The following is a 14978-nucleotide window of genomic DNA, read 5'->3' as shown; positions in this document are numbered from 1 at the left end:
AATTAATTGACAACATATTTTTAATTTTTTAGTTTTTCTTGTTTTTAAGGGTGTTTTAAGGTGAAATTTGATTTTATTTTAAAGCAATCGAAAAGACAATAAATTAGAAAACAATATTTCAAAAATTAAAATTCTTGTATTTGCCTGCGCACTTCCAACTTTAATAGGAATTTCTATGTAGAGTGGATCACATTAATATTCGGTTTTTTTTTCAACTTCAAACGCGAATAAAAGGTTGAAATCTAATAATAACAAACAATCTGTATATCATTCACTTTTGCAAAGAATTACTTGACAAACTGTATATAGTGGTTAAAGTTTTCTATACATATATATTAGCTAAATATAATGACTCCGAATTCGTTGTAACCGAATACATAAATTGCGTGGGATTTCATTAACGCGGCTTCCCATAAACGCAGAAAAAAGACGCTCTCGCTCGTTTGGTGGTGTGCGCGAGTCCGTGCTTGTGTGGTGGTGCGCAGAAACAAAATGAAAGCCGCATCAAGCGACGCCAACAGATATGCATAGTTCTCGCCATCATTTTCCGAAATTTGTAAAACGTAGTTAATAACTCAATTAGCACCCGCTTAGTTCTTTAACTATTCCTACATTGCAAAAAGAGTCTCAAGTATCACTTATAATAGGGACAAAATGCCCGAAACATTTAAAGCAATAGCGTCACTTTAAAAAAAACACAGTGGTTTTAAAAAATGTATCTGAAATCCTTACATTAAGAGTTCCAACTTACATTTTTCTGTGTGGCTTTATTACTTTTGTCAGAAATAATACAAACAACGCTGCTACAGAGCTGGGACAAAAATCGATGATTATACGAGTCTATCGATGCCTCCAGCAGCAAGACCGCAGCGATAACAATTAGAATACCATATGGCCCAAAAGTTAATACTATTAAATACAATATTAGTTTTAAGAAATACCATTAAAGTACCATTCATCATGTGCGTCAAACTAGCGTCGGGGCCTAGTGGCGATAGAGGAACGGTAGAAACCGGGGAGATTTTGGAGATATTTATAATTTTCTTTTTTTTGCTATTTTTTTATTTAAGCCTAGTACTCACATCGACGAAAACCATAATACGGCAAATCCGTAGAATAGTGGAAACGCTGATTGGATTATCTAATCGGGAAGTCCATTGAAAAGGAAACTAAGTTCTGACCAAAAGAATTTGGTTACGTTGTACTAATATAAGTAACTTTTTCGCAGATTCACTAGTAATACGATCTCTGACGACCTCTCCGTTGGGAAATCGCTGAATTCCACCATCAGCAGCTACTGAGCAGCTGAATCGGAGACGCAGGACGCGTTTATATAGGGAGGAGCAAACGTGGAAGCCCGTTACGGGACAGCTGGAGGAGCCATTATTATCCATTACCAGTATGCTGGGCGACTTCCAACAGCATCAGCGGAACAACCAGGATCTCAATCTGGCTCCCACTCCCTTAAGGCCTATGTTGGCATATTGCGAATCGGAGATGGACATCAGATGGCGCGGGGAAAATGGCGAAGCATCTTCGACACGAGAGGAAATCCTTAAAATAATAACAACAAATAAAAACATTCTTTGAACATATCATTTATTTATATTTCGCTGTGCACCAGCAGATTCGTCTTTATTAAATCGTCAACAAAACAAACACAGCTGCTTGACAGTAAGACCATGCAATATGCACTGCGGGTGAACTTTGAAAACTTCGGTCACACTACAAAAATAAGATTTGTGTACTAGTGAAATTCTTAGACGATCTAAGTACTCGCATCGACCAAAACCGCGAGCTAACCATTTGAGTAAGCGAAAGGCAAATAGTCGGCTAACGCTTTTCGTCGGGTATGTTTTTCAGCGCGGTACTCAGATGTGCTGAGGTAACACCAGAAAAAATACCAAATTTGGCGAGTGAATTTCGATGAATGCCGTTAGCCGCGGCCCAAAGAATCAGAAATTTAATATTTGGCGGTGTTCGTGCAAAGGCGCTGTGGATACAAAAACTAAAATTTGAAGGAAAACCCCAAGAACGCCTGCAGGAGGTCAGTGCATGTGAGAAAGGACGCCTAATACCCCTTTCCCACCGATTACCGCAGGGCAGATCTACCATCTACCATCTGATAACAGCTGCTCTGAAGAATTGTGGCTAATTAAACCAAGACTATTACTTCTGCGCCTTCCATTTTCAAATATGAAAACACATCCACCATCTGCCAACCGATAAAAGCTGATCTGGTTAATCTAATAAAACCGGTTGCTTCTGCGCCTTTAATTTTCCTTTGAACCCTGTCATTGTATACGTTTTCGTAGTAAATGCAGTAGTAAGCTGAACTAAAGTAATACTATCTACGACGAGCTCTCCATTGAGAAACCACAGGGAGTCCTCCACCAGCTACTGAGCAGCTAATGCGGAGACGCAGGACGCGCTTCTATAGGGAGAAGAAAAAAAAGGTCGCCCGATGAGGGACAGCTGGAAGAGCCATTCCCAGACATTGCCAGGATGCTGCGACTTCTTGCAGCTTCATCGGAACAACCCCGTTCCCAATCCGGCTTCCACTTCCTCAAGGTCCAATTGCCTATTGGGATTTGGGGCTCGACTGACGGATGAACTTTTATAACTTCGGTCACACTATAAAGAATACTATTTTTGACTTGGACTAAGCCTAGTACTCACTTCGACGAAACCCACGAGTAAGCCATAGGAGAGAGCGAGAGGCAAATAGGCGACTAAGGATTTTTGCTGCGTTTGTTTTTAGCCGTAGAACTCAGATGAGCTAGGGTATAACAAAAAAATAACTTGTTTTGTGAGTGGATTGCGATGAACGCCGTTAGCCGCCGCACAAAGAATAAGACATTTTATCTTTGGATGTGTTCGTCCAGGGGCCTTGCAGAAACAAATATTTTAGAATTGGAAGGAAAAAGCACGCCGAAGACGCCTGAAGGAAATCAGTGTAGACGAAAGAGGACGCCTAATAACGAGATGGAAGCTATACAAAAACGTGGAAAGTCCGCAGAAGAATGGAAGTAGAATGGTATAATAAACAAGAAAGAACGCTATAGTCGAGTGCCTCGATTATCAGATACCCGTTACTCAGCTAAAGGGACCAAGGGAAATGGAGATAAGCAAGCAGCAAAGCAAGACTGAAATGCGCCATCTACCGGCGGTAGACAGATTAAAGCGTTATGGGCGTTAGGGTGGGCGTGGCAAATTTTTTTTTTGGTCAATCGATAGGTATTGACGAGACCAATACAGTTCAGTTAAAATTTTGTATCTAGCATGAAAATTGTGGGCGCCACAGGCTTGGGCGGTTTGTGGGCGTTAGAGTGGGCGTGGAATATTCGCGTAACAAACTTGCGCTGCGTACAAGGCTACGGAATCTAAATCTGAGATCCAAATTCTCTATCTTTGATAGTTTCCGAGATATCCACGTTCATATTTACGATTTTTTGAAGTTTGTGGGCGTTAAAGTGGGCGTGGCAAACATTTTTGGGTCAATCGATAGGTACTGATGAGAACAATACATTTCAGTTAAAATTTTTATTCTAGCATCAAAACTGTAGGAGCCACAGTTTTGGGCGGTAGAGTGGGCGTGGCACTCTGCTGAAAAAAACTTGCGCTGCGTAAGAAGCTCAGGAATCTGCACGCCAAATCTCAATAGCCTAGCTCTTATAGTTTCCGAGATCTCAGCGTTCATCCGGACGGACAGACAGACGGACAGATGGACATGGCTAGATTGACTCGGCTAGTGATCCTGATTAAGAATATATATACTTTATGGGGTCGGAAACGCTTCCTTCTGCCTGTTACATACTTTCCGACGAATCTAGTATTCCCTTTTACTCTACGAGTAACGGGTATAAAAATAAGGTTAGGAAACTTTATAACCTAAAAAATAGAGGAAGCTTATATGGGCTGAGCAAAGAAAAGAGTCCTCTTGGGCCGCGATTTGTAAGGATTCGCCTTGGAAAGTTTATAAAGACACAATAAGTCAGTTCTCTCGAGTTTTGTATAATGTTCATTATTTTGATAACGAATAAAAAGCTGATATGTTTTTTATAGGAAGTCATAAAAAATCTTCTTTGTTTTTATAGCAAGCCAGGTAAATTTATTCATGGTTTTTGGGACATGGGCCGCTAATCTAGACAATTACCAATGACAGTATAAATAACTAAAATAAATAAATGTTTCTCATCATAATCTCCGATAGTTTTTTGCAAATTAATTTATCATATAAAACTACGACGATAATTTTTAAAAATTATAACCCGGATTATAGAGCATGTGCCAAGTTGGACAAAGGCATTACTATCTAATTGAAAAAATTGTTTGGCTTTTAGTCCGTTAACGTTCTTCAGCGTTCTTGCTATTTCTTCCTTGGACTTGTCAGTGTCAGCGACCGAACTCCGCTTCAGCAGAATTAGACGTGCTACAAAGAGACGGAAAAAGTCGATACAACTCACTTAAGCCTAGTACTCACATCGACGAAAACCGCGAGCTAACCATAGGAGTGAGCGAGAGGCAGGTACGCGGCTAACGCTTTTTGTCGGGTCTGTTTTTCAGCGCGGTACTCAGATGAGCTAAGAATATACAAAAAAAAACCGATTTAAAGAGTGAATTTCGATGAGCGCCGCTAGCCGCGGCCCAAAAACTTAGAAATTTAATCTTTGGCGGTGTTCGTGCAAGGGCGATGTGGAAACTAAAAATTAAAAGTGGATGGTAAACCCAAAAATCGACTGCAAGAGGTCAGTGCAGATGAAATAGGACGCCTAATCCAAGCTGTTGCCCATTATTGTGAGATTTCACTGACAGGACGTTGAAGTGCTGGAAGCGATCCACTAAAAAATCCCAGTGGGAAGGAACATGCCGAGTGGGACTTCGCTCTCTGCATGGGCATCCTGCCGGGCGTGTCCTCGCAAGGAAAGTAAGATCTGGCTACAAGAATTTGGTTGCGTTGTACTAATAGAAGTATCTTTTTAGCAGAACCACCAGTAATGGTGCATCAGCGTGCCAACCCCGGCGACGCCCAGCTGATCCAATAAAGGGTCTGAAGAGAAGCGGATTTAAAAAAATAAATGATCAAAACAAATTTAAGTTAATATATGTTGTTATAATTCAAATTTGTAAAATTGAGCGGAACCCTTTCTGCCCAATAGCAATATAGCCCGTAAAGCCATACGAACAAATAGGCGGAGAACTGTAAAAGAGATACATTTTTTTTCTCAATCAAAAAAATTCAAACAAAGAAACTTAAAAATTTTACAAAAAAGAAGAAAGACCTAAAAATAAAAAATGAAATACTAATGAATAGTAATAGCGTAAGTAAATTCGATGGAAGTAATGAGATGTTATATAAACACAATGGGATTGATCGATACGAAAACAGTGGACTCCTCTGTAAACGTGATTAATAAAATAGAATTGACAAATATATTGTTATTGATAATTGTTATATGCGGATATATGCTTTATAAAGCATACCTATTACACAATAGGTGTGTAAAAAAAGGGCCCTAAGCCAAGCAAACGATCTAGATAAGATTTAATTGCATACGTACAAAATTATGATAATTATAATTAAACTATATGTTCAAAAATCTTGAAGAAAATATATATAAATTGAAAACAAAACTTTTTCAAAATAATGGTCTAAGTAATGAAAAATGAATTGATTGTCTAAGAAACAAATTTTCTGAATAATGAAATTAATAAAATAAAAATAAAGATTATAAGTAAAAATTAAAAAAAAAACATGATCGTAAAAGAACACAAAAAAAAATGAGAACTAGATTTTGAGAATAAAGAATAGGGTATTTTTGATAAATCAAAAGATAACAGAGCCACTGTAATTTCCTATGCAAATAGATGGATAGGTACGAATGGAAAAATAGGTGAACAATAAACACAAAAGTCGCTAAAAATATTTTAATTATGCTAACAAATAAAGCGATAAGGGAAACCTTTGGAAAGGTCCCCGAATTTTCTGAGTGAGTGCAAGCCATACTTCAATCGCACAACGCACCAATGTCAAACAATGAACTCGAAAATGAATACATTGAAAGATGTAACCTAAAATTAATTATTCAGAGTACAGTACCAAATTGTAAAATTTTTTCGGAAGTTAATAAAGATCCTTTTCTTGGTAATGTAATAGTGATAAAAGCAGCACGGAATGGAAAGAAATGAAGGATAGGCTGACAGAAGTAAAATATACGTTTGACAAATCCTTTAAATGCCTAAATAAAAACATAAATAAACAAGAAGGCACCATAAACAAACACGCTAAAATACTAGTAGAATGCTTTAATGAAGCGCAAACGCTAGTACATAATAACAGAGAAAAACTAAACCAGTCACACTGGTCATATGCCTCAAAATTATTCCTACGGATAAGATCCAATCTTATTTCTGTCAAAGAAAAATACGATTTGGATATATCTATTCCCACTGTTCTTAATACCCCACTGACGGCTGAACCTAGTCAGCAACTAGAGTCCGATACCGATACTACTGAAAAAATAGATTCAGAAGAAGAAGAAGAAAATATAGACGAGAAAAATATAAACGATTTAACAATTCCGTAATAACATTACCTGACGCAGAAGAAGAAAATTGGTTAGAATCTGAATCTAATTGTAGTACTGTTGAGGATAAACCAGTCATAATACCGGAACAAGAAAAAATGGCTATCACACCAATTAAATTCCTAAAATTATCCTTATCACTCTTACCAGAGTTTGATGGTAAGGCAGAATATGTAAAAAGTTTCTTAGATTCCTTAAATTTGGTAAACTCCCTCAAGTAATCACATGAAGCTTTAGCAGTTAATCCGATCAAGACTAAGCTAAAAGGCCCTGCAAGAAACTTAATAGACAATGAGAATTCAATCTCAGAAATAATAAAGAAACTAAAAAACAAAGTTAAAAATCAAAATCAATATGTTCAAGATGTAGAGAAATTGGCAAAGGCACTAGAAGGAGCCTACATAAATGACGGACTGTCCACAGAATTAGCCACTCAGTACAGCAAAACACATGCCATCAATGGATAAGATTAAACTTATCATGGAGGCTGGCACATTCAACACATTGGATGTTGCCATGTCCAAATTCGTAAACAGTTGTACAGATGCAACAGGCCAATCAAACACGATCCTGTTTTACAATAGAAGTAATCGTGGAAATTACCGCGGAAGAGGTAATTTCCTCTCTTATAACAACAATAATAGTAACCGTGGTTACTATAACAATAATAGAGGACGAGGCTAAAATAGAGGAAGTTATAGAGGAATTAGCCACCAAAATAGGGGTTATTACTATAACAATAATAATAACAATAATGTTAGAGTAGCCCATAACGTTTCGGGAAACTCCCAACAACCTTTAGATACCCAGCAATAGGAACCACAAAAATTCACACAATCAATCTCAGCCAAAATATATTTGTAACTTTCAAAAATGTCGCAACCGGAAAAGAACTTGTATTTTTAGTAGACACTGGTGCAGACATATCTATACTCAAAGAAAATTCAGATGTTTTTCCTAACATTCAATCCGACTATGTAATAAACATACAAGGAATTAGTCAAGAAATTTCAAAATCTTTAGGACAAATATCCATTGAGATACAGACTACTAAATATATAATCCCACATAATTTTCATATTGTAAATTTACAATTCGCCATTCCCTGTGATGGAATATTAGGAATCGACTTTATCAAAAAATACAACTGTCAATTAGACTTCAAGCCATCCGAAGATTGGCTTATAAATGAAATGCATTCATAATACTACTCAACACAACAAATACAGATAAAGTAGTCAGCATTAATAAATTCAATTATGAATCACTTTCGAACTACGAAGTAGTTTAATCAAGCAAAGAAAATAGAGAAAAGTCTGTATTATCTTAACTTTCCAAAAAAAAAACAAAATCTGACATTGAAGGACGAAGAACCGGTTCAAATTGAAATTCAAGCCCAGGTACAAAAATGAATAAAAGATAAAATTGTGGAACCATCTGTATCTGCAATAACAGCCCACTCTTATTAGTTCCGAAAAAGTCGATCCCGGGCTCAGAAAAAAAGGAAATGGCGATTAGTAATTGACTATCGTCAGATCAATAAAAAACTATTGTCTGATAAGTACCCTCTACCTAGAATTGATGAAATTTAAGACCAACTAGGTAGAGCAAAATATTTCTCATGTCTCGACTTAATGTCAGGTTTTCACCAAATCGAGCTTGAAAAAAGCTCTAGAGTTATAACGTCCTTCTCGACAAGCAATGGTTCGTATCGCTTCACGCGATTACCATTCGGCTTAAAAATAGCGCCAAACTCTTTTCAGAGAATGATGACTATACCATTCTCTGGACTAGATCCTTCTAAAGCATTCCTTTACACGGGTGATCTTATAGTCATTGGTTGTTCCGAAAAACAAAAAACGACGTCATAAAAAATTATCCAACCCCACACGATGCGGACAGCGTTAGAAGATTTGTTGCATTCTGCAATTATTACAGATGTTTTATTAAAAACTTTGCCGACTATTCTCGTCACATAACTAAGTTATGCAAAAAAAATTTAAAATTTGAATGGACAGCTGACTGACAGCATGCGTTCGAACATCTTAAATCGGCTTTAATAGAACCAACATTGTTACAATACCCAGATTTCAGTAAAGAATTTTACATAATAACAGATACTAGTAAGCAAGCTTGTGGAGCAGTTTTAACTCAAAACAAAAATGGACTTCAACTTCCAGTTGCATACGCATCAAGATCGTTTACAAGGGGTGAAAGTAACAAAAGTACAACGGAACAAGAACTTACAGCAATTCATTGGGTAATAACACACTTCAGACCATATATTTATGGTAGACACTTCACTGTCAAAACAGATCACAGACCACTTACGTAGCTATTTTCCATGATAAACCCGAGTTCCAAACTCACGATAAGGCTTGAATTAGAAGAGTACGACTTCACTGTAGAGTATCTAAAGGGAAAAGTTAATTACGTAGCAGATGCGTTATCGTGAATAACCACCTAAGCAGTGGCGGATCTAGGGTTGCTGGCGCCCGGGGCAAAGCGAAAAATTCCGCCCCCTCCCTATTTGCTGTACGAATAACATTAGGAGTATTTAAAGTGTAAATAGGTTATTAATTATTAAAAGCTTATATGTTTGAAGAATTGTATTTCATATCGATTCTTTTGCCAGTTACAACGGAAAAAACATTATTATTTGTGTTTTTGCAAGACAAAAAAATATTACTTTTAGAATATAACTTTTCTGGCCTTGATTGCCGCAAATTCAGCAATAATATCATTGTAGTCGAGTGATGCTGCTACTTCATTTTCGATAGATAGTATAGCTAAATTTGACAGCCTGTCTTGGTTCATGGTTGTGCGGAGATAAGATTTTATCAATTTCAGTTTACTGAATGATCGCTCACACGAAGCCACGGACAATGGTAGAGTCAACAAAATTTTCAATGCCGTCACAAGTGTTTTGTACGCCTCTATCCCCAACGATGAAATATACAATAGTATTCCTTTTGGAGTGAGATCAAGACTTTCTCCCTTCTTATTGGCCCTTTTCAGAAGAAAAATGAAATCTTTGATATCGTGAAACAATTCCGTACCATTTAAATCATTAGAATAAATTTCAGCTAATGATTTGCATTTATCGTTAACTTCCAATAGTTTTCCATTCAAAACTTCTTTATCGTCATCAAGATATTCTTTGAAGTTGAAGAAAAATCCGAAGCGCTCATTCAGCACTCTCAAGCTAGCAAAACGAGTAGAAACTTCGATTGAAAGGCTGTCCAAAATGTCAACTAAAAAGCGTCTTGTTTCTTCGTAGGTATCGAGCGCAGCGTCATCAGCAAGTTCACCTGGCATCTTACGTTTCTTGATTCTCCTCTTCGATATCGTTACGCCCATTTCTTCACACAGTTTTTTAGCTTTCAATATGACTGTGTCGCAAAGACTAACTCTCCACTCTTTTATGTGGTCTGACAATGTCTCAAGTAATTTGGGGAGACATGCTCTCTAAAAGATTTGCCAAAGACTGGTAGAAAAAAAGGTCCAGTCGGACTCGATTTAGCGCCTCTTAGATTTGGCGCCCGGGGCGCTTGCCCCTTTCGCCCCCCCCTAGATCCGCCACTGCACCTAAGAGCTAAAAGACATTACCAGAAAAATAAATAAAGTCACTAAAAGATATCAAAGTAGACAGAAATCCTGCGCAGGAGAAAAAGAAATAGAGTTGCCTAGGCAATCTATAGAAAAAGCTTCAAAGCCCAACGTATACGGAGTCATCAATAATGACGAAGTACGTAAAGTAGTGACCTTGCACGTAAGTAATATGACCTGTCTCTTGGACATGGAAAACAAATAACTGCAAGATATAATGTTAGCGATTTATTTACCAATGGAATTCTTGACTTAGGTCAGTTCTTCCAAAGGCTTGAAATGAAACCAGCCAACTAAAAGTGGCACCGTGGGAAAATATCTTTGAAAAGTTTCAATAGATAAATTTAAAAAAATGGGCGATAAGACACTGAAATCATTGAGTGTAGCGCTACTCAACCCATGAAATAAAACCAGCCAACTAAAAGTGGCACCGTGGGAAAATATCTTTGAAAAAGTTTCAATAGATGAATTTAAAAAAATGGGCGACAAGACACTGAAATCATTGAGTGTAGCGCTACTCAACCCGGTGACCGTAAAACATATTAAGATAAAGAAAAAGAAGCTATACTGTGTACATTTCACAGCGATCCAGTACAAGGAGGTCACACTGGCATAACTAAAACCTTGGCCAAGGTCATAAGATATTATTATTGGAAAGGTATGACCCGATATATTACTAAGTACATAAGAAAATGTCAAAAATGCCAAAAATCAAAAGTGACAACACATACAAAGACTCCTATGACAATCACAGACATTCCAATAAATGCTTTCGACAGAGTGATAGTAGACACAATTGGTCCACTACCAAAATCAGATAATGGTAACGATTATGCAGTCACTTTTATACGTGATTTACCAAAATACTTAGTTGCCATTCCCATTGACAATAAAAGTGCAAACACTGTCGCAAAAGCTATTTTCGAATCTTTTAAATTAAGGTACGGTTGAATGAAAACGTTCATTTCGGACATGGGAACCGAATATACAAATTCAATCATAAACGACTTGTGCAAATATTTAAAAAGTAAAAATATAACATCTACAGCACACCACCACCAGACAGTTGGAACAGTAGAAAGAAGTCACAGAACATTTAACGAATACATACGCTCATACATATCGATTGATAAAAATGATTGGGACATATGGTTAAAATATTTCGTATACTACTTCAACACTACACCCTCAATGGCCCATGATTACTGATAACGAAAATATAATAATTTCAAACAATAAAAATAAGAAACAAACAGTACATAATGATAGATTAAAATCTTTTATTTCAAAATCAGTTCATTACTCTTACAAATATTTCAAGTATGGCCATACATAGAAGTAAAACATAATTAAAAAAAAAACATTAAAAATGAAAATGCATAATTTTATATATATATATATTCTTATATACATATTAATATACTAAGAAAATAACTCCATATAATTACGTTATTTTTCTAAAGGAGGGAGGTGTAGTATGTTCACATTCGAATGCATACTGCACTGAGTGTTTCGCATTAATATTATTACATACACATTGTAGCACTTGGCCACAATATGTAAGCCACAAATACAAGTCCCAAACAGTTCTTCAAGTGCCCGGTAATATGATCGCCGTTAAGTGCACTGGGACTGGGCTGGGACTGGACTGTGCTGAGTCTGCATATTTGACATGCGTGACCGCTCCGTCACCAAGTGAACATAAGACCTCCCCTCCGCCGCGGCGACTCTTCGCCAGCAGCTACCAATACATACATCTATACATAAGCATTGAACGCTGCTCTGCCGGCGTCTCTGGCGGCGCAGCTACACTCTCAGTAGCTGTACAAAGAATTGTAATAGAGTTAAGAATTGATTGAATAAAGAGAACTCCAATACAAAGGTTGGCGTAATATCTTATTGGGACAGCAAATCTTATTGGGACACTATATATATATTACAATTCCAGAAAAAATAACAGATTTCGCGTGTGAATTTTACGGAAAAGAAATCAATTGGAGCAATTTAAAAAAGAAGAGTCTGCTGGTGCACAAAGAAATTAAAATAAAAATAAATGAAATTTTCAACGAATGTTTTTATTTATGTAAATTAGAAGTTTAAGGCTTCCTTCTCTTTCCCGCGCTATCTTTAGTCCAGCTCCTAGCTGGCCAATAATGGCTGGTGATGGCTCCTCCCGCTGTCCCTTAGCGGGAGACCTTATTTTCTTCTCCCTATAGAAGCCGGCTCGTCCTCCATCTCCGCTTTAGCTGTCATGTAGCTGGTGGAGGTAAAGTCCTCAATAGAGAGCTCGGCGGAGATCGAGCGATGTCCCATGTTCCTTCTCTAGTGGATCTCCAACTCCAATTACCAAAGTTATGGAACTTAGAAGTCTAGTTTTGGGTTCCCATTCTAGGAGCCATTGGAAATACGGAAAAATCGGACATGAAAATTTATTAAAATTTTGAGCCTCGTATAAATGAAATATTTGAATGTAGATTATTAGAGAATTCAACCACAAACTCATAGAGGTATGCCACTTCGAAATCGGGATCCAATTACCAAAGTTATGGAATTTAGAAGTCTAGTTTTGGGTTCCCATTCTGGGAGCCATTGGAAATAGGGAAAATCTGACATGAAAATGGGTTAAAATTTTGCTCCTCGTATAAAAGAAATATTTGAATGTAGATTATTAGAGAATTCAACCACAAACTCATAGAGGTATGCCACTTCGAAATCGGGATCCAATTACCAAAGTTATGAAATTTAGAAGTCTAGTTTTGGATTCCCATTCTGGGAGCCATTGGAAACACGGAAAAATCGGACATGAAAATGGGTTAAAATTTTGCTCCTCGTATAAAAGAAATATTTGAATGGAGATTATTAGAGAGAACTCAACCAAAAACTCATAGAGGTATGCCACTTCGAAATCGGGATCCAATTACCAAAGTCATGGTAACTCTCTTCAACTATTCTGCGGATTTGCCCCGTTGTGGTATTGCTTCCTGTCGGTCAAGTCCCACAATAATGGGCAACAGCTTGGATTAGGCGTCCTTTTGCATCTGCACTGACCTCCTTTAAGCCTAGTACTCACTTCGACGAAAACCGCGAGCTAACCATAGGAGTTAGCGAGAGGCAAGCAGGCGGATAAAGCTATTCGTCGGGTCTGTTTTTCAGCGCGGTACTCAGATGAGCTAAGGAAATACCAGAAAAAATACCAGATTTAGCGAGTGATTTTCGATGAAAGCCCTTAGCCGCGGCCCAAAGAATAAGAATTTTTATCTTTGGCGGGGTTCGTGCAGAAGCGAAAAAATGGAAGAAAAACCCCAAAAACTTCTAAGGGAGTGATGATGTGCAGATGAAAAAGGACGCCTAATCCAAGCTGTAGCCAACTATTGTGGGACTTGACCGACAGGAAGCAATACCACAACGGGGCAAACCCGCAGAATAGCTGAAGTGCTGGAGGAGATCCACTAGAGAATCCCAGTGGGAAGGAACATGGGAGATTGCTCGATCTCCGACGAGCTCTCCATTGAGGACTCCTCCTTCACCAGCTACTTGGCAGCTGGTGATGGAGCGGAGATAGAGGAGGAAATAAGGTCGCCCGCTGAGGGACAGCTGGAGGAGCCATCACCAGCCATTATTGGCCAGCTCGGAGCTGGACTACAGATGGCGCGGGAAAGATAGCGAAGCATCCGTGGGACGAGAAGGAAGCTTTAAACTACTAATTTACATTAATAAGAACATTCGTTGAAAATTCCATCTCCCCCACTGGGAAACTCACACACATTGTTGGTTTTACAAATGTTTAATAAATATGGTAAGTACAATCATTTATATTCATGCTCCTCTTAACTGATCCATCCTTCCTCAGCCTTTAAGACCGAAACCTGGCCGCCGCCGTCTTTAATATTTACGCGGTCAAAGCAGAGGATTTGTTGTGCTGGAAAAGGGTACAGGCGTCGCGGAAAGTTATGCTCTACCAGTCACTTATTGGTAGAGCTCGCATGGAAACACGGCCCTTAAAGGAAGACACGCGATGCGCGCGTGTCGGGTCACCTAATCCTGTGGAACTCCAAGGGGAAAGAAGGGACAGGCCAAAAAGGTACGTAACTGCACTGTAAACTATACCATCTAACTAATGCTCGCGACCCTTTTGATTTTAGGCAAACAACGAGGACAAATAAGGCTCTCGGGTCTAACTCCGGATAAATTCACAACTGAACAGGGAAGTAAACATCAATATTAATTTAATTTTTCCTCAATTTCACCCACTATTGGGCCGGGCCTGGAGGCGATGATAGCCCGGGCTGAAGATTTCTCGCCGGAGGCCAGCAGCGATACGGGTCTCCAAGAAAGAAAACTGGCACACTACGGTGAGTTGTGCAAGGGCAGTCGGAGGTTCAGCCGCCCGACAAAATGGCGGTACTTCTCACCGCCGCGATCCGACGGCTGGAAGTTCCCGAGATGAGGTGGACGTGGTAGACCAGAACGGACTCACCGGGAAATGTTTGATGTCGTCGGCGTCGACTGCGAAAGGCGGTTATGGCTGGTCGTCTATGCGGGTCGAACGGACACCGGTTGCTGGCAGCCAAGTCGGGGCTGGTACATATGGCGAAGTCGCGCAGATATCAGTAGAACTCCCAAGTAAATATTCCGGGGCCCTTTGTGTTGGGACCCCAGCTGCCTTTATAAATGATTATTAATAAATAACGAGCTACCATGTATTACCATGTAATCACTCACTATTATTCAATTTTAAGGACCAAAAAATGTATACTAGCACTTCCAGCTGCATCTGCCTGG

At 38.5% G+C, this 14978-nt stretch overlaps 1 protein-coding gene and 3 long non-coding RNA genes across 9 annotated transcripts in view; 3 read left to right on the top strand and 1 right to left on the bottom strand.

Annotated features, from left to right (window-relative positions):
* The window catches only part of LOC119562389 (protein RCC2 homolog), a 32839-nt gene extending 31955 nt beyond the window's left edge, over nt 1-884 (bottom strand). The window contains exon 1 of the mRNA XM_037875579.1: nt 752-884. The gene's annotated coding sequence lies outside the window, so the exon portion shown is untranslated. The remainder of the gene's footprint in view (nt 1-751) is intronic.
* On the top strand, nt 789-1593 carry LOC119562396. Of its 2 annotated transcripts, none has more exons than XR_005221824.1 (2): nt 789-902; nt 1229-1593. It is a non-coding gene; the product is annotated as an uncharacterized LOC119562396 (long non-coding RNA). The 2 variants fall into 2 exon arrangements; XR_005221825.1 differs by lacking the exon at nt 789-902 and adding an exon at nt 907-1005.
* Nucleotides 1594-4594: 3001 nt separating this feature from the next.
* On the top strand, nt 4595-12077 carry LOC119562405. Of its 5 annotated transcripts, none has more exons than XR_005221831.1 (3): nt 4595-4748; nt 4816-4927; nt 4987-12077. It is a non-coding gene; the product is annotated as an uncharacterized LOC119562405 (long non-coding RNA). The 5 variants fall into 5 exon arrangements; XR_005221830.1 differs by having other exon boundaries at nt 4984-12077; XR_005221832.1 differs by having other exon boundaries at nt 4595-4927; nt 4984-9475; nt 9868-12077.
* Nucleotides 12078-13867: 1790 nt separating this feature from the next.
* LOC119562406 lies at nt 13868-14458 on the top strand. Its single transcript, XR_005221833.1, has 3 exons — nt 13868-13992; nt 14047-14277; nt 14339-14458. It is a non-coding gene; the product is annotated as an uncharacterized LOC119562406 (long non-coding RNA).
* Nucleotides 14459-14978: the final 520 nt, after the last annotated feature.

Source organism: Drosophila subpulchrella, unplaced genomic scaffold (genome assembly GCF_014743375.2).
Source record: "Drosophila subpulchrella strain 33 F10 #4 breed RU33 unplaced genomic scaffold, RU_Dsub_v1.1 Primary Assembly Seq44, whole genome shotgun sequence".
NCBI classification, from domain to species: domain Eukaryota; kingdom Metazoa; phylum Arthropoda; class Insecta; order Diptera; family Drosophilidae; genus Drosophila; species Drosophila subpulchrella.
Note: the sequence above shows the minus strand (reverse complement) of the source record. Positions and strands in the feature narration are given on the sequence as shown.